The sequence below is a fragment of the Mastomys coucha genome, unplaced genomic scaffold (genome assembly GCF_008632895.1).
Source record: "Mastomys coucha isolate ucsf_1 unplaced genomic scaffold, UCSF_Mcou_1 pScaffold9, whole genome shotgun sequence".
NCBI lineage: Eukaryota > Metazoa > Chordata > Mammalia > Rodentia > Muridae > Mastomys > Mastomys coucha.
Window position 1 is genome coordinate 45,455,500 of NW_022196915.1, and position 26,348 is coordinate 45,481,847.

The 26,348-nt window shown below is 39.2% G+C and overlaps 1 pseudogene; it reads right to left on the reverse strand.

The window, feature by feature from the left end:
• Positions 1 to 264: 264 nt before the first annotated feature.
• Positions 265 to 26,348, reverse strand: part of LOC116084158 — a 56,877-nt pseudogene continuing 30,793 nt past the window's right edge.

The following is a 26,348-nucleotide window of genomic DNA, read 5'->3' on the forward strand; positions in this document are numbered from 1 at the left end:
GACGACAGCTGGGGTCCACATGAGTCTATCCTAAGGACTAAGGATCAACTGTCAGTGTACCATGTCCACATAGACTGACTTCCATCCTTAAATCCACAAATTCAAGAACACAGCTGTGGAAGTTATGATCAAGGCCTCTGAAATTTTTCTTGCAGAATACACAGTATTTGGTGAAAATAAAATTATTATAGTAAATGCTAAAACTAGAGAAGAAAAAAATCACTATCACAAAAGACCAATGACTGTCAGTGCAAATTTTAAATCTTAATGTGTTGGCTCCGTGCTCTTGCAGTAGTTCACAACGACCTGCAACTTCAGTTCTAGGACATCTGGTGCCCTCTTCTGGACTCTTGTGGCTCCTGCAGGTACACAACTCACATAAACTCAAACATGCATACACCTAAATGAAATAAAACTTCAAGCCTCAAAAATAAATTGAAATAGGACAACAGGGTTATAAGATATAAATGATTGTATGTAGACTATCACCAGAGAACTGGGTTCTTAATTTCCTCCTCAGACTAATTTAAAATAACTGAAATGTATGGTGTGCCAATGCATGTGATAGCAGATAAAACACAGTGAAGAAGAGAACTGTGGAGCAGACATCTGTGAGAAATAAGACTCAGAGTGCAGGACTTGTTAGAAAAAAAGTACATAGACGCAGAAGATGAAATGCAGTGGGGCATGGTGAAAACGCCCAACAGGGAGTCAAAAGAAGTCAGGAGAGCAAGAAAAGATGCAACAGTTGAAAACACAAGTCAAGTCTGCTCCAAGATTGATAAAGGCTCTCAACTGCCTCCTTGAGAATACAAATCTTGTAGGAGCCCCTCTCTCTCTGCTGGTAGGCTTGCTTGTATCTTTGTTTCCCTTGGTTTTGAGCCTTTCATGAAGATTATAAACTAGGAAGAGACAGGCACACATTCAACAAAATGTATCTAACCACATCAATATTCAAATTGTAGGACATTGCATGACTCTAAATTTACTGGGTCTCTTCCAAACCATCCATTTGTGAGCAAGTCCCTCCCCTAACCTTTGTCCTTACTTTCAATCAATTTTGTAAATGTAAATGTAGGATTGCTGTTTACTCCAAGAACCATCCCCACTGTCACTGAGAAATGGTTGCTTCTATCTATCGTGACATATGTAACATATCTGATTCTCAAACCTGCCCATTCTGTTATTAATCTAGCTGCATAAGTTTCCTTCCGCCTAGTACTTAAGCTCACTCAACTATTGAACACTCAACCTTCTCGAAGTCCTGTTTGTATTTAGTGGATTTCTGGGATAGTACATAGCTAATCCTGTTAATGTCACTCTGTGTAGCAATTCAGTTTATTTCATACATATTAAATTCACATTAAATTAAATTTCAGATTCATTTTAGTTCTAGAACTCCAACTCAGGTCCTTGTGAATGCTAAGCAGGCACTCCACCATGGAGCTACATTCTTACCCCTTTGGTTTTCTGAAACAGAGTCCCACATATAGCCAGGGTTGTCTAGAACTCCTGTGTGGCCCACGATGGCTATAATCTTGCAGTCTCCCTTCCCTTGACTCTAGGGTGGTAGAATTATAGTCACAAGTCTGTGCCCACATACCTACCTGGTTTGGTTATTTTGGCTTTATGTTTAACTCTTAGAGTAAATATCTTTAAAATTACTATTGTTTTCCCCTACTAATTACATATCCTATTCCTCTGGGTTTGGGATTAGTTTCCCTTGGGGTACAAGCACATGCATTCACATAGGGTATAATAGGACCTTTGAAGTAATGCTTCTTCTATTCCCATGTTCTTTCTCTTGAGCTAATTTTTACTTTCATTTTAATTTTTATGTACTCTATAAACCATATGATACTCTTGTATTTAAGGAGGTTTTTCTTTTAAAAAGATTTATTTATTTTTATCTTATGGATATGTCTTTTGCATGTCTATATGTGTACCAGATGTATGCAGTACCGGAGGAGGCCAGAAGACGGTGCCGAAACTAGAACTACAAATGTAGGTACTGGGAAGACAACCTAGGTTGAGCAAGAGCACTTAACCACTGGGCCAACTCTCCAGTGCTCCCTCCACCCTGGAATTGTTTTATGCTACAAATTTTTCTTACAATAAATTTAAAGCTGTGGTAAATATAATATTGATTTTACTTACTGGATTTGGATTTTTTTCTTTATGAAATGAAATTTAATGGAATTTTTTATATATATTTTCCCATTGCTTTTATTTATTACCCCTTGGACAAAGCCTGGCATGATTTTTTTGGGCTTTTATTTATTTTTTATTAGTCATTTTATTTATTTACATTTCAAATGTTATCCCCTTTCCCCGTTTCCCCTCCTCAAACCCCTTATCCCTTCCCCCTGCTTCTATGAGGATGCTCAACCACCCACCCGCCCACCCACTCCCGCCAGTTTACAGGCAGATGATACTGAAGAAAATCAGTGTCAACGCATGCTTCTTTTCTTGTAGAAACTATAGTTTGTGTGATTATAATTTTGAATTCTTACTAATGATATCAGTCTGTCCATTGATTTTCTTATTGTTACTCCTTCCTCATCAATGATCTCTATTTAAGAAAGTTTTGATGCCTTTAACTTAGACTTTCTTCCATTTCCCTTTTTCTTTCAATAAGAACAGACTGTGTGAGTCATCTGAGATAAAAGAAAATCTACCAAGACCACATTTCTTTACCCTTCAGATCCCAGCTACACCGGATAACTCACTTAACTTAATGATCTATTTGGAGCTATTCTAAAAGTGATAAAAACATTGAAAATTACTTAAATAATCATAGTATAAATCCACTCAATGGACCCTTAGACATTACAAGGTCAGAGAGTATTTGAGGAAATGACTGTGACTTTTGAATTCGTTCAAAACACATGGCAAAATATAAGACATAAAAATAGCTGTACTTGTATGAATTTAAGAACTATCTTAGAAAGGTTGATTTATCAATTACAATTGCTTATAATAAAATTCTGGCATATGGTCTATGTCTAAGCATTTTCCATGTTTCTGAATTCAACCATTGGGAAGCTCTGGCTGAGGAGCATGGTTCCTGCTTGCAGAGAGGTTCTGCGTAGCCCTCCCAGGTCAGTCTGCACTCACTACAAGTTGTTCCTATGAGACTCAACTCCTTGGAAATGAATTCTTCTCTTCTATAGATTTTGTAAAATGAGCATAGCCACACATATAAAAAATTCCTGATTATTCACAGCATAAAGTTATTGGTTTCTGTCTCCTGATTTCTTGTTATTGTGCAGAAGCCAACGTGATTCTAGGCTCACAGTCCAATATGAATATCATTGTAGACTATATGGTCCCATAGTGCCACGTGAAAGTGTCATTGGTTCACAGGTTTGTACTTATTTTATATTGCTTCTACTTGTAATGGGGTTATTTATTTAACTTTCTTCATAAGTCTTAATGTTAATAAAAATGTTCTAAGTCATATGTAAAAAGCAACTTTCCATTAAACAGAAAATGTTAAGTTAAAAAAAAAACAAAAAAAAAATGTACTTGAAGTCCCCGAGTACCAACCTGCTTATACCCATCATTTTAGAGCTCCAGCCGTGGACCTGCTTGAACTCCTCTCACCATCATGAGGGGTTTTGTTGGTTTGTTCTTCTTTTTACCTTGTAGTTTTTATTTCTTCCATCTTGCATTTTCTTTCTTTCTTTTTTCTTTTTTTCTTTTTGGTTTTTTGAGGCAGGGTTTCTCTGTGGAGCCCTGGCTGTCCTGGAACTCACTCTGTAGACCAGGCTGGCCTCGAACTCAGAAATCCACCTGCCTCTGCCTCCCAAGTGCTGGGATTATAGACGTGTGCCACCACCGCCCAGCCCATCTTGCATTTTCAAGTATTTCTAATTTTTTGTCACTGTGGTCACTCATCTTTAAGTCTATAAACAAAGCATTAAGTTCCTGATAACTCAGATGAGGGAATTCTTGTTTCTGGTGTTGTATTTTCACCTCTTGGTTCTCTGTAAGGCTTCTTCTCAAGCCTGTTGGGTTTTTCATGGCCACGTTCATCTCTCCCGTCACTCAGTTCCCCTGATTCTGAGATAAAGAACAGTTGTGGAGGTGGCTCACCATCTATCTCCTGCACCATCTAGAGTTACACTTCTAATGACTGACGTCTCTCCTGGTTATTAGTCAGACCTTTCTTAGTACTGTTTCATCAAATGGAAGTGATTATGGATGCTGTGTGATGCTTGCTAGATTTTGTTGTATTCTCCAAAATAGTATTGATTTTCTCTTAGCATGTAAATAAATTACTTAGAACCAATTAGGTTAACTTAAGATTTTCTTTAAGCTTTTCGGGTCAGGACTGGAGAAGTCCTCAGTCTACAACTAATTTAGATACACAGGTGAAGCATCGGACTCTAAAGAAGTCTGCCCTTGTCCCATGTCAGGGCGTGCTGTCACCCTGGTGGAAACAAACTGCTCTCAACTTTGTGTGAATGCTGGGGATGTTCCTAAAACTTCTTTTTTGTCTGTTGGAAGTTATCACTCGGTCAGATATTCAGGCTTCCCTATCTGGAGCCTCTGGGGTCTTCAATCGTGACTTTTTTCTTTGTCATATCCCTTCCCGTACACTGTAAGAATGGGGCCTCCCCTGGATTTCCAGTTTGCTCTCCTCTACCCAGACAGAATACCGCACTCTGTTTAAGTTCCCCTTTTATTCTTTGGTCTAGAAGCTGTCTCCAGACTGTAGGCGACAAAGCCAGTGGAGGGGAGCGGGGGAGTTCTTCTCCTTTGGTCAGGTTTATACTGAAGTTGTGAGTGTGCGGCTGGAAAAGGCTGTGAATTCCAAGTTCTCTCATTGTGTCTTTATTTAAACTTAGTTGAATCCATTTTGAAGTAATAAAACGACAATTCTAAAACCACAAAAATTCTATAATTTGGTCTCTACAATTCAGAGCCATGTCCATTCCTTTATAGATTCTTACATTTCTCCTTTGTGTTTTTGAAATGTGATACTATGCTTTGCCAATGGTAATGACACAGGCACATCCATTAATGTACTGACCTGGGGCATCATATTTATCTGGAACTAAGAACCATGTTGAAGTTTAAGCTATGCACCATTAAATTCCTGTAGACTCACTTTTACAGCTGTGTGTGCATCCCACATACTAGCTTCATAGGGAGCCATCGCCACAAAAGAAGGGCTAGAAAAGTGAAGGTATGAGAGGCGAGGGATGGAAGGAAAGCTAATAGGGTCAGAACGTGGCAGAGTCACAGGAGATAAAACCCTGCACATGTGCTTTCTGTTCTGAGTGCTTTCCCACATCCTGTGTGTTCTGTACCATGCAGGTGGCAGGACCACCCTCTAGTGGGATAAAGAAGCATACCAGTTAGCTAAATCCAGTCTGCTTTGCCTTCAAAAGAAGGGAAAAAACATTACATGGAAATTTTTTTCTTTGTTTTCTTTAAGAAGTTTCACTTCAAAATATAGTCATTAAGAGAACGTAAAACTTCTCAAGGTCATTTTTTCAAAATCCTCAGTACTTCATGTTTACAATTTTGATAAAATAGATAAGACACAGGTTCATAGTCCTTCTTACAGATACTGAAGCCAAGGTTAAGTGCCTACCTGGTCCGCTCTATAAGCAAATGATGTAATTAGAACTCACAGGGCTGCTCAAGCGTTCCTTGCCTCATGGTAGCAATAGTGAAAGCCACTATGGTCCAAGGCTCCCTGTGTTTTTAATAACCCACCCCACCCCATATTTTTAATAACCCATCCCATTGCAATGTTCATGATTTCATTGCTACAGCTTATTGCTAGTAGATAATAAGATGGTTTGAGAGAAACATTTTTAAATCCTATTTTCCTGTGTATTTTACACTTCAAATTAACAAAATCAAATAACATAAATAAAGCCCTTGATGATAAAATTGCAAAAGATTTTGAGAAATGTCCCCTCAAATTAAAAGAGAGAGAAGCAGCACCCCAGCCTCTTCTGGGTGTTAGCATGATTACAGTAAGCTTTAGAAACCATCTACTTTGGGGGTCTTAGGGAAATGCCTAAATGCCTGTCTGCTTTCACAGTGTACATTTACTCAGAGACTCCACCCACTTTTTCTATTTTCCCGAAGAATCCTTTGAGCCCAATTGTTCCTTGTGGCTTTTTTTGTTTATTTTAGTGGCTAAGACAGATATTAAGACCAAGCCAATCACCTAGCTTCTAATTTTATCTCATCACCTCAAAGACATATTTTTACACCTATTACCTAACAGCTAATTAGAGAGAATGGCAGTGTGGTTTGGTGGTTAGACACTTGGCTGGAGGATTAAAGAACTTGATCTTTGGACCCCCACCACTTGAGCTGACTCTATGTCATTGGGTTAACACTTGAACCCATACAAAGGCGACATTCCCAAACGGAAAACCAGCATTTCATCAGAGGTGGGAGGGTAGCATTACCAGAATAGAGCCATTGTGAACTTGCCTTGAATGTTTTATTTTGAGATTTTTATAATCAATGGTGGAGTTTTGACAGCAGCCTTTAAGAGACTGGGGCCTGGACTGGGTAAGAGGCATACTCGATGGTTGGCTTTGGCTTACTGGTGCATGCCAGTCACTCCAGAAGACTTGCTGAATTTCCGAAAACAACCTAGTTTCTAAAGAAGGTTGAAGGTGTCAACTTTATTTCACTTTTGACTAAATGCATAATGATTTCTACATGGTGGTATACTAATATATTTTACTCAATCTGGAATATTAGCAGGTTTGAAGAGAAAGGGCAGAATAACACATTCTTACTTCTGCCCAGTATCCACCCCAAAATATACTGGAAATTTTTTAAAGAAATAAGCATAGATCATAATTCATCTGACCTAAAATTAGAATAAGAGCCAAGTTCCTACTTTGAACTCCAGAAGATATTAATCATTAGTAGAGTATTTTGAACCAAGTTGAGAAAGAACATCACGAACTTGTCAAATAACTACTTTTAAGTAAAGTAATCATAATGAGTATAAACAGTTTTGATAGTTGCTAATTGCGTTCTCAAAAAATATTTTATATTGTGAAATTTTTACTCATGGAAAATCATAGAAAAATGCACTTTTATGTGGAATATAAGACAATGTAATTCCATAAATAGAAGGGGTGTGTCTAAACAAAACTGCACAGAGAAGAAAATATCAACACATAAAAAGTGAGCAAAACTGATCTTGGAGAAAATAAATTTAATAATGAGGAGATCTGAAGTAATCAGAATATAAGGAGAGCTTAAAATTCAACCATAAAAAGGTTAAAAAAAGAGAACCCTCAACTTCACCTTAAGCAACAAATTCAAATAGTCCTCCTCCAAAGATGATGTCTATATGGCCAGAGAAAAAATACCCAACACTAGCCATTAAGGATACATAATGAAAACCACAGAAAGACTCCACTTCACACACATATGGATGCTGAAAGAAAAGGGACAATTGTTGAGGACCTGGAAAACTTGGAAGCCTTATACATTGCCTATCATACTTTTAACTGCTAAAATAACTTTGGAAAACAGGAGAGTTGAAAATATCCAACCCTGCAAAACATGTGTTCAAATGTTCACAGAAAAGTAATATGGGAGTAGAAAACAGGGAAGCAAACCAAGTCCCAATAAATGATGAATGCATGTGTACATACACACACACACACACACACACACACACACACACACACACACACACTTTGAAATATAACCTGCTCAGTCTATACAGTACTACTTGTATATGTGTTTTTAGGGCTAACTATTTGGCACTAGAAAACCATTTGGTATGCTTTTCCACAGTATGCTTTTTCTATGACCAGCTCTCCTGGGCATAGCTTTCCTCTGTTGCCTGTAATTATGTAGGGGTAAGGCCTTTGGGATTCTTCCTGTCCATTTTGCCATGTCCTTGTTGTCATCCTTGTTCAGCTCACATTTAAGCAATCATGTGAGTGATTTATGGGTGTAGCTTCTGATATTACTAGAAACTCAGATTCCCAGAAAACTACTGATGCTCTGACTCTTGGAACTTTCTGGTCCCTCTTCCTCAATGTTCCCTGAGCCTTGGGTGCCAGAACGTTTTATAGATGTATCCACTGGAGACAACTCTGTACTCTGGTTGGTTATGGTTTTCTATAGTCTTTCTGTTGCAAAAAAAGAAGCTCCCCTAATGAGAAGTGAAGACTACACTTATCTATGGGTGTATTGGTAAACGTTTATAGATTGTTGTGAGAAATTATGCCAGTTTAGTGAATGCTAGTTAGTTTAATGGTTGTAGATTTTCCTCCGATATCCTTGATTTCACTAGCATTGAGTAGTTAGCTACATTTCCAGTACCAGACATGGTTTCCCTTTGAAAAGTGGATCTTAGGTCCAACTAGAGAGCTGTTAGTTACCACAGAAGTATATGTATCACTCCTGTACCGTTAGGATTATCATGCCATGTTAGTCATTGGTGGGATTCATAAACAACATAACTGGGTAGGACTGATAGCTGATTCCTTCCTTTAGAAGCCTGTATGGTTCCTTCTGTTACTGTGAAAACTAGTCTTCAGAGGGGACATTGATATCACTTCCATCTCAGGGTCTATGGACCCTGTTTTTGAAGTGAATATGGTCTCCAGCAGTAGAAACTTGCCTTATATCTCTCAGGCATATGCAAAGGCAAGAGCAAGAGTTGCTGTTTGGGGATGGAGGGATGTCTCTTGGGTAGCTATGGCCAACAACTCAAAGTGGGGGATTAGTGCTTATGGTAGATGGTCTTTGACTCTTGGCTGGAGCATCATATGAAAAGTTCATTAAAACCATATATGTATATAATATACAAGAAATTATGTATATTATAGGTTTTCTTCTTTTTAAGTAAGTAGTTAATAGCATGCTTTCTTATGGGTTTTTAAGACAATTGCCTTATCCTCCACTTCTCCTGGATTATCCTTATTCTCCATAAAAAGCACACCCTTTCCCACTCCCCTGATGAGATCACTTGTAAAGACAATCTCTGTGTACTATGTGAAAGCATTGCCTGTCAATAAAAAGTTGGTAGCCTATTAGCTGAGGCAGGAAACAGGAGGTAGGAGTTTCAGTGGGGAGAGAGGAGCTTGGGGATAGAGTCAGGCATAGGAAAAAATTCAGCCTGAACTCCGAGGATCCAGACACATGAAACTCAGGAGACGTAACCAGCCATGTGGCACTCATCAAATAAATCCCAAACAGGTTAATTAAGCTACAAGCTAGTCATAAATAAAAATCATGAATTTATTCATAAATAAATAATAATTTAGAGTCATTGTTTGGGGAATTGGGGCACGGGTGGAAAAGCCTGAGGTTACGATCACTTCCACCCTGCTATTTGCCTCTCTGTTGCTCAACAACCGCCATATCCTGGCAAATGTCCCATTCTACTTTCCTGGTTTCTATAGCACTACAGGCCATGTACTCACGTCTGAGGATCTGGAGCTAGGCGTCTTCAATGAGAGAGAATGATGTTTGTCTTTCTGGATCTTGGCTACCACACTCAGTGCAGTCTTTCCTAGTTCCATTCATTTACCTTTAATTTTCATGATTTCATTTTACTTTACAGGTGAATAGTATTCCATAGTGTGTGCCTGCGTGCGTGCATGTGTGTGTGTGTGTGTGTGTGTGTGTGTGTGTGTGTATTTTAGTCATCAGTCACAGGACTTTTGGCTATTTCCATTTTCTAGGTACTTTGAATAGGGAAGCAATGGCCATGGCTGAACAGTATCTGTGAAGTAGAAAGCAGAGTGCTGAGTCCTTTGAGCATATCCCAAGGAGTGAAATAGTGGGTCCCATCGTAGATTCAGTTTTAGTTATTAGAGAATTCTCCACACTGATTTGCATAGTGGCTACACTATGTTTACAGTCCACCAACAGTGAATGGGGTTTCCCTTTCCAGTAGTCTCTCCAGCATTTGTTAACAGTTGTTCCATTGTGAATATGTCTACTCTGATGATAATTCAGGATCCCACCTTTAGAACATGACTGCCATCTCCAAGACCTTTGTGAGCCAAATCTGGAAGAAGGTATGAGCAAGAAAAAAAGACATCAAATGCTATCCTCTGGTGGATTAGTTGCCTTTCTTGTGATTCAAATCTATACAAATCTACTATAAATCTTTGATAACCAGTTGGTTCTGACTCTTTCTGCACAATGTTTTAATGTGTTTATGGAGCTGTGATAACACTTCTCTTACAGAGGGATAAAACACTGGAATGTATTGAGACTAAAGGATGCAAGGCTCTGGAGGTTTTGTTCAATTGATTTCTGTGACACTTCCAAGAAATAAATTAACCTGAACATATTCAATATAATATATTTATTTCATGCTGTTTTTACTAAGATATTTATGGGATTTTAGAGCATACTCAGGAAAGCTCATCATCTGAGTGTAGCAATGGCTCAGTCAGATTAAGACACTTCACCTGATCTATTATCTACACTAGTAGACCATATTAAAGGAAATCACTCAGTGAGTCCCAGTGTCCAACATGTGAAACTTAGATAATTTACTCTCAATAAATACACATACTTACCCAGTAAATTATAAAATCGTGAACAATACATGTCTGATCTAAATGTCATTCAGTATAATCCTTGGGTACCAGAAACAAAGGGGAAACTTTTCGTTTGAGAATAAAGCAACAAGCAATTGATTCAGTGCTGCAAAGGAGTGCTTCCTAGATGGCTAGGAGTGATTTGTGTGAGTATAACTGGAATGTTTTGTTGAGAGATTTTCAGATGAGAAAAGAAAGATATGTGACTAGTGATAATTCACATTGGTTTCAAAAGCATAAAGAACAAGAGGTTTGCTGTAGAGCAGCCATGTGGCACAATGGGTTGGACATGGGCAAGATAAAGAGGTCACTGTGGTTGCATGAGTGTTCCCACAAAGCTCTGTGACCATGTTAGTCAACTTAGGTGAGAACTTGACACAGCCTAGTATCATCTGAGAGGAAAGCCTTGATGGAGGAATTGCCTAGACCAGATTGGCCTGTGGGCATATCTATGGTAAGTTATTATTATCTTTAACTAAATTATGAGGCCCCAGCTCTCTGTGAGCAGTATTATTCCCAGTCAGGTGACCCTAGGTTAAATAAGAATTAACAAGAGCCTCGAATAATCAAACTTGGGGCTGAAATAAATGAAATAGAAAAAAATTACAAAAAATAATGAAACTTAGTGTTGGTTCTTTGAGAAAAACAGTAAAACTGTTGAGCCCTTAATGAAATTAACTAATAGGCAGAGAAAGAATATCCAAATAAACAGATTTAGACATGAAAGGAGGATAAAAAAAAAATAGATACAGAGAAAAATCCCAAGAACTATGACGACACACTGTACTCTCCAAATTGAAAAAAGTTTAAAAAAATGGATAATTTTCACAATCTATACCACTTACTGGAGTTAAATCAAAATCAGAGAAGCACTTTAAACATAACTATAAACTCTAGTGAAATATAAGCAGCCAATAAAAGTCTCTCAACTAAAAAGGGTCCAGAGTCAGATGGTTTTAGCATAGAATTATACCAGACTTCCAAAGAAGAGTTAATGCCAATACTCCTCTAATTATTTCATTAAATAAAAGCAAAAAGAATATTACTCAATTTGTTTTATGAGACCACAGTTACTCTGATACTCAAACCACATAAAGACCCTCCCCTCAAAAAGAATTACAGACCTTTATGAACAAAGTTGCAACCATTCTCAATAAGACAATTGCAAACAAAATCCAAGAACACGTCAGCAAGATCATCCACAGTCATCAAGTAGGCTCCATCCCAGAGATTCAGGATCAGTTCAACACATGTACATCAATAAATGTACTTTACCATATAAACACACTACAAGGCAAAAACTATATGATCATCCTGTTAGAGGCTGGAAAAGGTCTAGAAAAAAAAATCCAACACCCCTTCATGATAAAAGTCTTGGAGATATTATGAACACAAGGGGCATACCTCAACATAGTAAAGTCAGTCTGCAGCAAGCCCATAAGCAACACTGACTTAAATGGAAAAAAATTCAAAATAATTCCACTAAAATCAGAAATGAGATGAAGTTGTCTACTCTCCCCATAAATATTCAATACAGTGCTTGAAGTCTTATCTAGAGAAATAGGACAACTAAAGGAGGTTGTAAGGATATAAATTGGAAAGGAAGAAGTTAAATTATCTTTATGTGCAGATGACATGATAGTATGCATAAGTGACAATAAAAAATCCACCAGGAAACTCTTAGAGCTGATAAATGCTTTCAGCAAAGTAGCAGAATAAAGAATTAACTCACAAAAATCAGTAGCCTTCCTACACACAAATTACAAATGGACTAAGAAGAAATCAGGAAGAGAGTACCTTTTCACAGTACCCTCAAAAAAATACAAAATATCTTGGGATAGCTGTAAGCAAGCAAGTGACAGGTTAGTGTGATATATACTTCAAGTCAGTAAGAAAGAAATTGAAGAAAATATTAGAAGATGATGGAGAAGTAAGATTAATAAAGTAAAAATGGCCATCCTACCCAAACCAATCTACATATATTCAATACAATCCCCACAAAAATTTCAACACAATTCTTCATAGACCTTGAAAGGACAATTTTGAACTTCATATAGAAACATACACACACACACACATACACACACACACACACACACACACACCAGTTAAAACAAACCTGAATAATATAAGAACTGAAGGAGTTATCACCATTCCCAACCTCAAATTGTACTACAGAACTATGGTTGGGATGGTACTGACAAAAATTAGACATGTAGATTAATGGAAATGAATTGAAGACCCAGACAATCCAGACACTTATGGACACTTGATAAAGAAGCCAAAGAGTAATGGATGAATGAGTCCCTTCATGTCCTTGGCAGCATGAGCTGTCTGCCACTTTGCTGTATTGATCTTAGCCATTCTGTCAGATGTAAAATGAAATCTCAGAGTAGTTTTGATTTGCATTTCCCTGATGGCTGAGAATGTTGTACTTTTCTTTCTAAGTGTTTCTTAGCTATTTAAGATTCCTCTTTTGAGAACATTCTATTTAGATCTCTACCCTACTTTTAAATGGAGTTTTCTGTTCTCTTCATATCTAATCTTTTTAAAAAGTTCTTTATGTATTTTGGATATTAGACCTCTATTGGATGTGTAGTTGGTAAAAATCTTTCTATTCTGTAGGTTGTCCCATTGTCCTATTGATGATGCTCTTTGGTATACCAAAGCTTTTCAGTTTCATAAGATCCCATTGATTAATTGTTGATGTTAGGTCCTGAGCCAGGGGTGTTCCCTTCAAGTTGTCTCCTGTGTCAGTGAGTTCAAGATTTCTCACTTTCTTTTCTCTCAGGTTCAGTGCGTCTGGTTTTATGTTGATTTTTGGACTTGAGTTTTGTGCAGGATCTATTTAGATTCTTCTACGCAGCTGTCCAGTTTAACCAGCATCATTTGTTAAAGGTGCTGTCTCTGCCCCAGTGAGAGACAGAACACAGGAAGAAACAACTAAAACTGAGTGCCATTTGGGTGGTAATATGGAATGGAACAGAGTAGAAGTTTCCTAAAGTATCTATGTATCCAAAAGAGAACTCAACTAAATCTCCAAATAAGTAGGAGACACAGCTTCAACTGGCCATGAATTGTCATCAAATGAAGTTTCCAGTACTAGGAATAGGTTATATGTAATTAAGTTGGTGGCCAAAGGGACCCTTTGGGAACCTCCAAACAATACATACTTTTGCCAAAAATATAGGTTGTTCTCCACAAATTGACAGCAAGACCCCATTTCTAAAACGAACAAACAAGCAAAAAACAAAAAACAAAAAAACAAAACAAAAAAAAAACCCTTACAATCATTGAACATGGAGAAATAGAGTTGGTGCCAACTTAGAACCTTTACCCTTATGGGTCAGTTGTTCTTGGTACTACAATCTATTCTGTGTGTTAGCAAAGGAGAAATGCAAATACTAACCTAACCACAAATCCTTTGATCTACAATTATGTTCTGTCTGCAAAATATGCTAGTGCAATGTTACCACAAAGCTGTAGGAGGAACCAACCAATATCTGATTTTACTCAAGGACCACTCTATGAGGTGAAACCCATACCTGACTTTGTCTGGGTAATCAAGAACCTTGGGACCTAGGGTAAAACTCGATGCTACTCTTCTAAAAATAAACAAAAACAAGTGCAATAATATGACTCCTAATGACATTCTGCTACAGTAATAGATCAGTAACTTGTTTAACCTTCATCAGAGAAGCTTCCTCGTGCAGCAGATGGGAATAAATACAGAGACCCACATTATGCAGAGAGTAAGCAACCTTGGAACATCTAACCCTAATGGGACATCTCTATCCAATTCTTAACCTAAGGTTCAGAAAAACCTGTTGAAGATGAGGTGGAGAGAATATAAGAACTATCAGGAATTGAGGACATCAATGAAGCAAGACCCTCTGAAGACAATAGGACTGGTAATGCACATATGAACTCATGGAGATGGAGACACAACGCACAAGATCTTCAGGGGTCAGAGCCAGATGGGGTTCAAGCACTGAGAGGGGAAGTAGGCACAGGCACATGCCCTCAATCCTAACACAAATGCCAACTCCAACTGATAACCACCTGCAAATGAAAATTTGCTTTTGTCTAAAGGACTCTCACTGGAGAAACAAACTGCTGTTAAGGGATGGTCCATGCCTAGCAGTAGGCGGTTAACAGAACACAAACCTAATAGCATTTTGGAGGTTTTTTGTTTCATAACGTCATGCCATGGCCTTTTCTTTGTGTTTTCTTCCCCTTTTTTTTCCTTTTTAAATTTTTCTTTCTTTTAATTTTTTACTTTTGTTTTTACCTTATAGGTCCTCTTTGCACATAGTATGGTTTCTAGTTTTTGCAGTTTTAGGAATTTCTGAGTGTGTGAATGATACGGTCTCTCTGCATCTATATCTGTTTCTTCTACCTGTTCTTGGGCTCTTTTCCTTCTCTGTGTTTTTTTTTTTCCTCTTCTGATGTCTGTTTTTGTTCTGTCTTATTTTATTTTATTATTATCCCCTAAATGTCAGTTTGTTTTCTAAGGAGGAATGAAAAGGGGTCATTTCTATTGGGAGAGTATGTGAGGAGGAACTGGGAGGAGTTTGTGGAGGGGGAGTGGTAATCAGAATATATTATATGGGAAAATTTTATTTTCAGTGAAAGGAAAGAAAATAGAAAATTGCCACATTTTTCTAAAGACATTTAAACTGACATGAGAATTCATAGTTAATATATAGATAAAATATGTCAAAGTGACAAAGTGCGTATTTATTCTCTGCTATCAATTTCCATAAATTGATTTGTCTAATTGTTGGCCTGTTTAAAACATATAAATAGACTATAAAAAAAGAAGACTGTTTAAAAGAAATTGAGAAAATGAAGAAATGGCTGTGAATATTTAGGTGTATTTACAGAAAATATAGAAAAATATCATACTTTAGTCTTTATATAGTGAATATAGTTATCTTTAACTTTTACTACACATTTGTTGAAGTGCTGGAGCATTTTACCTGCTAGACAAGTACTCCACCACCGAGCTATGCCCAGACATACTAAATACTGTAGATAAGTAGATAGATACATAGATAGACGGACAGACAGACAGACAGACAGACAGACAGATAGGTAGGTAGGTAGGTAGATGGATAGATGTGCGTTCTTTTGAGACAGGGTATCACTCTGTGTCTTAGAATAACCTTGAACTCCCTATGTTGGAGGATATGACCTTGAATTTCTGACCCTCCTGCCTCTACCTCCAGAGTTCAATGATTACAGAGCATTCTGAGAATTAGACTCAGTGCTTTGTGTGTGTTCAGCATTATATGTTTGTGTATATTTGTGTATATATATATCTATATATTATATATTATAATATGTATATATATATATATATTAATTAAGTTATATCCTTTTAATTTTTATTGTATTTGTATTTTACCTGCATGTATGTTTGTGTACCACTTGCATGTCTTGTGCCCATAGAAGAAAAGAAGAGACCATATGAGGGTATTGGATCCCTGGAACTATGAGATGCCATGTGAGTGCTGAGGGTCAAACCCAGGTCCTCTGGAAGAGCATTCAATGCTCTTAAACACAAGCCTTCTCTCCACTTCACTTGGGGTTTTTGGTTTTGTTTTTTGTTTGCTTGCCTTTTTTTGTTTTGTTTTGTTTTTTTAGCAAAAAGGAGTGCTGTGTAAGAGAGAGCTAGTGAGAATTAGTCTATGGAAAGCTCTGTCCTCCAGCCCAGGTTAGACTTCATCTCCAGTAAAGGGCCGGCAGACTATGCCTTTCTACAGCAATCAATCAGGCTGTCATGGGAAGGACAGAAGTCCCATGCATGGCAGTAGATAATGGGATCTGGAGTGTACAAAAAATACGGCAAAACAAAAACCTAGAAAGGAAAAGTACACCAGGAGCTGTTAGTAATAGACACTTTGCACAGCTCCAGGAGTCCCCCTGAGCTTTTCAGGACCTCTACTTGGGTCAAACTAGGATTTGATGTAGAAGAGAATTTTAGGACTAGCCAGTATAAAACAGTTTTGGAAATGTTAACAAACATATCTTAATGGAGACGAAGCATGAGGGTTAGAAGAAAGAGAAGCACTGAGAAAGACGAGACTACATGTGAACAGGTCGCAATTGTTTGGCACTAGTCATACTCTTTGGATGGTTCTCAAGTTGTACCTCAAATGATTGCAAAGAAACTTTATTTTCCTCTTTTCTCTCTCTTTCGATAAGCAAGATTAGAGGGAGGCTCTGGAGATGTCTGTGTGGAATTATAATCTGATAGGGTAAAACCCAAAGCCACTAGGGTCACATGAGAGACTTAATACAGTCTCTGGTGAGCTTCCTAGAAACCTAAGTTTATAACTGGGAAGGAAGGAGGCTTTAAGCAGTCATTAATTGGGTGGTAACTCCTGCTTTGCCTCTAGGAAGAGGCTTTAGCCGGATTCCTGGGAGGGCTCCTGTCCCTTCTTATCTCTCCATGACATCATTGTGCAAACACAATGGAACTGTGACATCTGTACCACAACTAAATGCCTGGTCCAGCTCAATGCAATTCATTTTGATGAGATAAGATCAAAATGTGGAACAGTCAGATCATGAAAATCTGGGAGATTCTAGCCTCCACCAGATCCCAGGTTCTTAAGACTCCATAGCTTTGGACAACAACAACAACCAAAAAACTGTTTCATTTTGTTTCTCCTGGAAGGCCACAAAGTTTCCCCCAAGATACTGGCAAACTTCACCTAAGATACAGTGCACCTTCTTAAGCCACATGCACCACCTTGCACCATTTAGGAGAAGAACTCAGTATTTTCACATGCAATCATCTTATTGCTCAGCACTCACACCATGGTGAGCTTCACTTATAAATTTGTATAAGTGGCAGATGCAAGTATGCCACTACTATTCACATAAGAGAGAGTGCAAGGGCCTTCAAAATTGCTCTGTGGGTAAAAGTGACAAGTTGGCAAGCACAATGATCTGAGTTTTATTCCAAGAGTCCATGGTGGAAGGAGAGAAACCATTTCTGAAAGTTGGCCTGTGAGCTCCCCTCCCATGCCACACCATGCTGGTCCCTGCATCTAGACACATGACAACCCCCCTATACACACTCACTCACTATTAATAAGGTAATTTTTGAAATACAAAATGCAAAACATCCCTTAATAAGTAACCAGAAGTGAAATAAAAGTAATTTTGTTATCTTCAGAAAGAAAAAATAGGCAAATTCTGATTCAAGTCTAATAATGACCAGTCAACTGTGGGACTAATTAACCAACTCATTATGGAGTTACTAGTTTTATATTTTATTTTTAAAATCTCAATTCCATCATTCTTGAGTGAGCTATATATACATGCACACATAGAATCTATATTTCATATATATAGACATATAAGTATATATAAAATATATAGAAAACATACATCCACTCATATTTTAAGATTACTCTGAATGGTGGTGTGTGTGGTTCATCTGATTCATGTGTCTATAAAGGCCAAAGATATGCTGCTCTGCTTTAATTAACCCACAGGTCACCAAGGCTAAACAGAAGTCCAGGGAAAATGACAGTGATGAATGGTACCCTTGGCACCCTGGTGTTCGAGTAGTGACAATCAAGTGCTCATGGTTGGCCTTCTTCCCGGAGCCTGTGTCTGAGCTTCCTCCCATAAGAAGCTATGAAGCAGTGCGTCGTGTGCCTTAGGAAGAAAAGCAATAAACATCTTTGATATATTAACTAACTCCTGTGGTTCATAACTCCTCCAAGCAGGAGGCAAGTGAAAAGCCATAGTTCAAAAACATTATCATATTCCTCGTCCAATAATCTGAAAGTCCCGTGTTTGCAGCATTTGATAAGAAAAGAGGAATGTGGTGAGTTGCAAACCATTGGCATACCTTTACTTATACTAAAAGCAAAACTTTAAGGATGCAACCCTTGAAACTCCACGTGCTCGCAGGGCCAGTATCAAGGTCATTTCCCATCCGCACCACACCAGGAATACAATGGGGGCATTTCACAGATGCAAGTCGGTAATTAGAGGTGACTGCCTCTGTCTGTGTGCATGCTGGAGAGAGCACTGTCTGGCTGTGGTCCAGCGGTGCTCGGCCTGGAGAGGGCTGAGGGGTGGGGGCCACGGGTTTAGACACACTCCTAGGAGCTCAAGTGAATAGCACCAGCAGAAGCTGGGAAACTTTCTTGGGTGATTTTGCAACAGAGTTGTGCAGAGACTGTTCTCTACCATCCTTGAATCCTATTTTAAACAGTAAGGTGACACTACTACAAAAGGTGATGCTCTCTCTTCAAGATACACGTTGTTCCCACGCTAGTATTCCCCTAAAGGTAGCTGCTGGGTTCAATCTCTTGAGAAGCCAAGACTCTGCTCCAATGACTTTAGCTTTGAAGGCAGGTGTCACATGTTGCCAAAATCAGTGCAGGCAGCACAACCACAGATCTGAGGACATTCGGTCCCCAGGATCCCCTCCCCTGGAGGATGCACTGTGATAGTGTGCTCCCAACCTCTTCCCGTTCATGGATGTTCTCTTCTCTGTCAAGCTGCTGGAGGACCTGACTCTCAGCACTGCTCCAGGGATGTATTTGGTGGAAAAGCCCACTGAAGCAAACCTTCTGCCTCAACTACGTTCTTGTTGCCTGGATGAACACATCCAAACCACCCGAATGTAGGGTCTGAGTTCTGAATCAGACAAGAACTGCTCAGTGCCCATTCCCTGGATGCTGAGAGCCAGCTTGATTTGGGGAGTTTAGTCCCTGTTACCCTTTGCTTCCATAAACCACCTCCTGACTTCAGCCAGTGTACCCTCGTGGATTTCTGTAATTCCATGCCACCCTGGCAGTGGTCTTTGCTAATCCTTTGCCTTTGGAGAGGGGCCAAAACCTGACCTCAGCTCAAGCTGAGGTGGATTCGGTGAATGGCTCCCCATTGCTATTGAGTCCATTTGCATATCAATCAATGTTTTCCCAAGACATTGGACTTGCTTCATTTTCACAGGAGCAGAGCAAGACAAAGCCAGGAAATAGCACACTGATAACCTTGTCTAGACTCCCAACCTTAACACAAAGGAGCCTCTCGCATTCTAACAAACCAGTAGTATATGTCACACACACCAGGACTGCGTTGTACAGTAGTCAGCAGGGCTGTTTCAGACTTCACATAAAACAGGTCTTTACTAAGGCAGCCTGCAGCCTGATCTAGTTTATAATCTACTCAGTGGGGACACAAACCACCCTGGAAGGTTTCCCAACTTCCCAGGTAGGTGTTATGTATCTGAGCTTGAAAACAAAGGTGTGCACAGCCTACATTCCTGCAGGAAGTAAGGGATCCGCAGGAACAGACATTGAAAGGCAGTTACCTGGCACCAGGCTGGCACAATCTGTTCAAAGGACTGTGCACAGGCATGAGGTCAGGGGCGAGAAAGCCCAGTCGGTGAGACAGGCTTGCTCCAGTCTTGCTGGTTACCAGCTAGCCAGGGGCACCTGCCAAGCACCGAGAGCTGCAGCATGTGAGGGTTTTATTTTTATCTTTGCAGGAGATTTCTATGTCACAGAGGCTGAAGACCTACATTTTTCTGTAGTAGCATGGTTTGAAGACAATTATAACCAGTGACCTCTCTGCCAGCTCCTTGACAGCTACCCCCGTGCTATCCAGAGTCAAGGCGGAAGGGAGCACACGATACACAGCACTACTACCTGAATTTAAAAGTAGGAATCCTGCTTGCCTCGTGGGAGGAGATTCCTGTTTTTCAAATCCAAATGTTTGTCTCTATTTCAGAAGTCTGCCAATACAGGTTGGATATCTGTAATCTGGAAGTCTACCATCCAAATTTTTCTCAATTCTGAATCTTTTTACGTGCAAACACACACACACACACACACACACACTTGGGAAATCCCCCCACCTGATGTACTTAAAAGACTCCTCTGTAACACAAATGGTGAATTTACCAAATAAGATCATTGTCCTAACCTACTTTCTGTTGCTCTGATAAACACCATAATCATAAACAACTATCTGGGGAGGAAAATGTTTATTTTATCTTATATTTCCTGGTAACAGTCCATCACTAAGGGAAGCCGGAGCAGGAGCTCAAGCAGGAATTGAACCAGAAACAATGATGGAATCCTGCTTCATGTTTTGCTCCTCCTGACTTGTTCATTTTGCATTCTTATACAACCCAGAAACCCTGTCCAAAGGTAGCGCTGCTCACAGTGAACTGGGTCATCCCATTTCAGTCAATAATCAAGAAATAACCTCATGGGTGTGCCCACAAATTAATCTAATGGAGACATTTCCTCAGTTAAGGTTTCTTATTCCCATGTGACTCTGGTTTGTGTCAAGTTAACAAAAGTAACCAGCACATTCATCTCTTTTTATAAAATGTGTCTACTTTGTGCATCAAACATAAATGAGCTTCAGGATTAGATTTAGGCTCATTCCCAAAGTACCATGCTAAAAAGATGGAAACATTCCCAACTTTTAAATTTTGAAGAGGGAGTATTGGTCATTCTTACAATCATCTTACCTTTTAGATGGCTAAGAAACACTAAATGTGCTTGAAGATATGATTCTGTGGGGATGACAATGGATATCTAGGTAACAACAGATGACAAGGCAATCCAGAACCCTCAAGTGATGATTTTGGACCCTTCCTGACATGACACTCAGCTTGAGGTTTAAGCTGCTGGTCCACGGAAGACATATGGTCTTCACATAGCTCTTAGCACAGAGAGCCAGTTTGCAACAAACACCAAACTTTCATGTGCTTTTGTTCACAATGGTAAAGGCAGCTGATAAAAGGCAAAGAGCCAAAGACTAGTCCAGTTATGACCTTCAAGATTTACCTGTCTTATGCACAATAGAAAAATGGGAGTCAGACAACTCAGCATTATTACATCTGACTATACCAATATGCCTCATAATAACAATGAGCATACTTACATATATGAGAACTGGCATCCTCAGCCATCAGAAGAACATGCAAACAAAATTATGTAGGGATTCCTTACTGCTGTCAGAAGAACTCTCATTAAGAGACCAAACAACAACAAATGCTGTCAAAGATACAAGAAAAATGAACCCTTACACATGGCTGTAAAAATGTGAACAAAATCAGCCACTATAGGAAACAGTGTAGATGCTCCTGAGAAAGGTGAAATTAGAAAGGCCATATGTTCCAGAATACTGCTTCTGGGTCCATAGCCAAAGGAATCAAAGATAGCATTGCATAGAGACACTGTCTCATCTGCATTCATCACAGTGGCCCAGGTCTCCATAAACAGAGAGATGGAAAAAGAAACTGGAGTATTTATAAACAATGGATCACAATTCAGCCGTAAAGAAAAATGAAATTTAAAAAATGGTAGGCTAGAGATAATTGTGATAAGTGAAAGAATCTAGGCCCAGAAAGACAATGCAGAATGTGGACTTAAACTCTGTTGTAGGAAGGGAAGGACCAGTGAGGAGAGGAAGGCAGCTGGGGATACTGAGAGTGAATAGGATTGGAGAACACTCCATACATGCATGAAGATGACACAGTGCAGTCTGTCATCTTTCACACACACACACAAAAAACACTACTCATAGAAGGAAGAGTTCAGACAGTTGGAAAGTGGAAACTGGAGGGCAGAGACTTTACAGCCAACCTGGGCTACATAGACCCTGTCTCAAAAAAGAATAAAATGCTTCCTATATGTTAGCTACAATAGGTCCAGTTATTAGGTATAATAAAAATAAGAAGATTCTTTGTTAGAGATGGGATCCAGAACCTCATGTTGAGTAAGCGAGCTGTCTCTGCTATCCAGGACAGATCCATATTTTCCCTATTATCCAGCTGAAGCTTTGTATTCACTTAACCCAAACGAGCCCAACCAAAACATATCTACTGGTGATTTAAAATATTTTACAGAAAAGGAGAAGTAATGTGGTCTTATTTTATGAAATAGGAGATGTATTAGCACAGGAAATAGAAATGGATATTTTTACTTTTGTACTGTAGGCTTATATTTTTTCAAAACCTACTTTTAGTAAGGGCTTTAACCTCCCATCTAGTCCATCACCAACAAGAGGTAGTAGAAAAGTAAGTTTAATGAGACAAAGGAAGATGTGGACCTGTTTAGAAATGGTTGGGGCAAATCCAATCTATGTTGTCAGGATATCCACAGTTCAGTTCATAGGAATCCGCGACAGCAGCTCAATCCACATGAAAACACAATGCACAAATCAGCAATGGTAGTTGAATCCAGAGGAAACCTCGAGGTTCTGTCAATTGGCCCAGTCCTCAGAAGATGCAAGAAGCCATCAGAAAACCACCAGAAGTTCTTAAGGGCATTTCTCTGTATGAAGCCATGACAAGCAATGGCCAGCAAAGAATGGCAAGGCAAACCAATACTACGAAGCATCATCAGTGAAGGCCAGCATCATCAGCAAAGTCTAATAATGACCAGCAAACAAGGCAAGGCTAACCAATACTGTATAGCGTCCTCCACTGGCTTTTGGACTATATTTATACCCTTTCCAAAGACCACATGTTCTCTCAGTGTCTGCTCTAGTAAAGCATCGCAAGCCCTTTTTCCAGACTGCTTCCAAAAAAGATGCCGTGTGCCTGTTCTCAGCAAAACATCCTCCCATGTGTCTGCTTCAGCAAAAACATCCTCTCATAAGACAGTTTCCAAAAGAAAAAAAAATCACACGACACAACTGTGTCTTCAAAGAAACCAGAAATCTCCACTTCATTGTACTTTGGAAGGAAAAGAGGTAGGAGAGAGGATGCTTTCTTCGGGTGGAACTTGACCCAAGGTTGAGACCACTGTAGCTCAAGCCGACCTCAAACTCAAGCTCCTCTGCCATATCCCCTCAGATACCAAGATTACCAGTATACCATTATATCCAGCTTGAGGAAAGGCTTTGACGAATCAATTGAATGAGATTTGTCTCTCACTTACTACAATATCCTCAGACACAAAGGTAGATAAACAATGTAACGAGCCTTAGAGACAAGGTGCCTTGGTTCTTCTTTGCCAATGCGTAGGAAGAAGTATTACCAAGCTGAAATGGGAACTCTAGCTTTCTCATCTCTGAGATCAACTCCAGCAACAACATGGAAACGCCCCCACTCTTAACTTTAGATGATGCTTTGCACTTTTGTTTTCCTGTTTTCAAGCCTTTAGCAGATCTCTGCTTTGAATCCTTAATCATATTGGAACAAAAAGACTGAAAACTTTTGACCTTCCAGAGAAAGTGTTAGGCTTTCGACACTGGGGAATTCTAATTCAAAAAGAGTGGCCAACCCAGTCCTGGTCATGAGCAGAAAAAAATAATGGCCTGTCTGGGCATCTCTCATGCAAGCCAGCTTAATGGTTTTCAAGGTCACAGTTCTTCTGAAGTATCCCCAGGGAAATAAGTTTTATCAAACTGTTGGGTTAGTCACATTGCTCTCTAAGGGAACAAACTGCTTTCCAACACAGTTCTGGGCAGAAAGTAATCTACTTTCCCCTTGATATTTCCTGAGATTGATGTTCTCCAAGTTACCAAGGCAAAGGGCTGACATAGATGAGATGTTTACAAGAATACCAAAATTTGGGATGGAAATTTTTAGTATAAGAGCCTTTGAAGATAAGAGGAGATGGAGACCGACATTCCTGGCAGCTCAGCCAGACTCGTCTTGGAGATGCCATTGAAAGGTTGAATGACCACAGTCACGGCCACAGCCATGGCTGTGCCACATTCAAAGCTGCTGCTTTACGGTGTTTAAACTTTCTGAGAAAAGAACTTGTCTTTCCCAGCTGTCTCCACAACAATTTCAAATTGAATTTTGGCTAACACCCTTTGCTTTCACCATCAATACACAGACTTTGTTCTCCAGATAAGATAGAAGAAAAGAAGAAGAAGAGGAGGAGGAAGAGAAGGAAGAGGAAGAGAAGGAAGAGGAGGAGGAGGAGGAAGGGGAGGAGGAGGAGGAGGAAGGGGAGGAGGAGGACAGCCTGCCAGCAGGGTATTCTTAGCTATGCATTCAGATAATCTGTGAGCAACAGGTAGGATTCTGATGTGAAACCAAATTTAAAGAAAAGTTTGATTCCCTCTTGTTTTTGTTTTTCAGTTAAACCAAATGTCATGTTTTTAGTAATATTTTGTTGTGAATAATATTTATTGTGGGTTTCTACCCCATTTTTGATCATTGGTTCTTAAATAAAAGACACAAAACCTTTATATTCTTAATAATCCTTAAAGCATTAGAGCTGGGCAGGTATCAACTCTCTATTCTATTTTGTCTACATCCCTATCAATAACCCTAAGATAGTACTTGCCGTGTTCTGCCTCAGCCATTCCTACTCCAACAGGCTGGCCTTATAGCCATATGCTTGCGATCTACCTATACCATTGTGCCTTCCTGCTACCCCCACCCTCTCCTCATGGTCTCTGCCTCAGACTCCAAACCTGGGAACCAAAGCCCTGCTTACCTCTCTTCTGCCCAGCTACAAGCTGTAGGCATCTTTAGTCACCAATAGTTTTAAATTAAGAAGCAAGGTTTGCACAACAAAAGCTGGCATTCGTGAGAATTCACTCTTCTTGAAGCAACTAGACCCTAGGAAACAGACTTTTGCATTACAATGCATAGCTACACACCAAACCTCAATAATATTTTTATAATTTATTCTTTGAGAATTTCAAACATTTATGCAATATGTTTGATCATACCCATCCATTCATGAATAATCAAGAAACAAGGCGACACTTTTCATAGCATTTCCTACAGGGACAGCTGGAAGAGCTTGGAAGGACAGTGAGGCTCCTGGAAGCAAAAGTGAAAACCTGGTTTTCTGCAGGCTCACCGCAAACATTCCAGGTTCTCTGCCTTCCCCAGGCTTGACCCAAATCTAAAATAGTTGCACAAAGTTCTTCTTACCTAACACCTGGAAAAGCCTTTGCTTTACATATTAAAGTGCACCTCACCAGCTATGAGCACAAAGTGGAATATCTCAAGATATCAATTACTGTAAAGGAGGCACAATAAAAAGGATGGTCTGTGGTTCCCGTTACAAATATAAAAAGAAATAAGACACACCAGACAACCCTTCGGGAGAACTGCTGTCATACGCCTACTGCACTGTGGATTGATAGCTGACAGCTGGCAACAGCGCACATGGACACTCAGCGTTTAGAGACTTTTGATATAATCTCTTCTGTACTAGAGGCCCCAAGACCATCCCACAAACTTTACATTTATTTCATTTGCTAGAAAAAATAGGATAGTATTTACTGCTAAGAATGAAACAAGCCCAAGAAGGGAACAGATAAGCGGTTCATCTTCATTCTCTAAGTTTTTATAGTTCTTTAGCAGAAAATTCTATAATTGAAAGCAGGATTTTTAATACTTTTCCTTGGACTATTAGTTTCTAAAAAAAATCATATAATTAATATTTAATATGCCATAACACAAATTTTAACACGATGGATTGTGCTGCCACATGAATATTAATACTAATATTAACTATTCTAAATAGGAAGTCATGTTACTTGTGACCTAGTGAAGATAGATACCCACAAACCTAAAAGCAGAACTTCATGAAGCAAGGTTTATTTGTCTTTGATGGTATTCTTGCCATTTAATCTGTTTTTCTTCAAAACCTAAGCTGCTAGTGGGTCTCACTAATTGATTTCTCAGCTCTCTGATGTGTCTAGACACTCAGACTGAAACACACCACATTTAATAAACTAAAGATGCCCAGTGCACCTGCTGGAGAAGAAATATCCCACAATCAGTCTTGCCTGTTCCCTCAGCCATTTCTA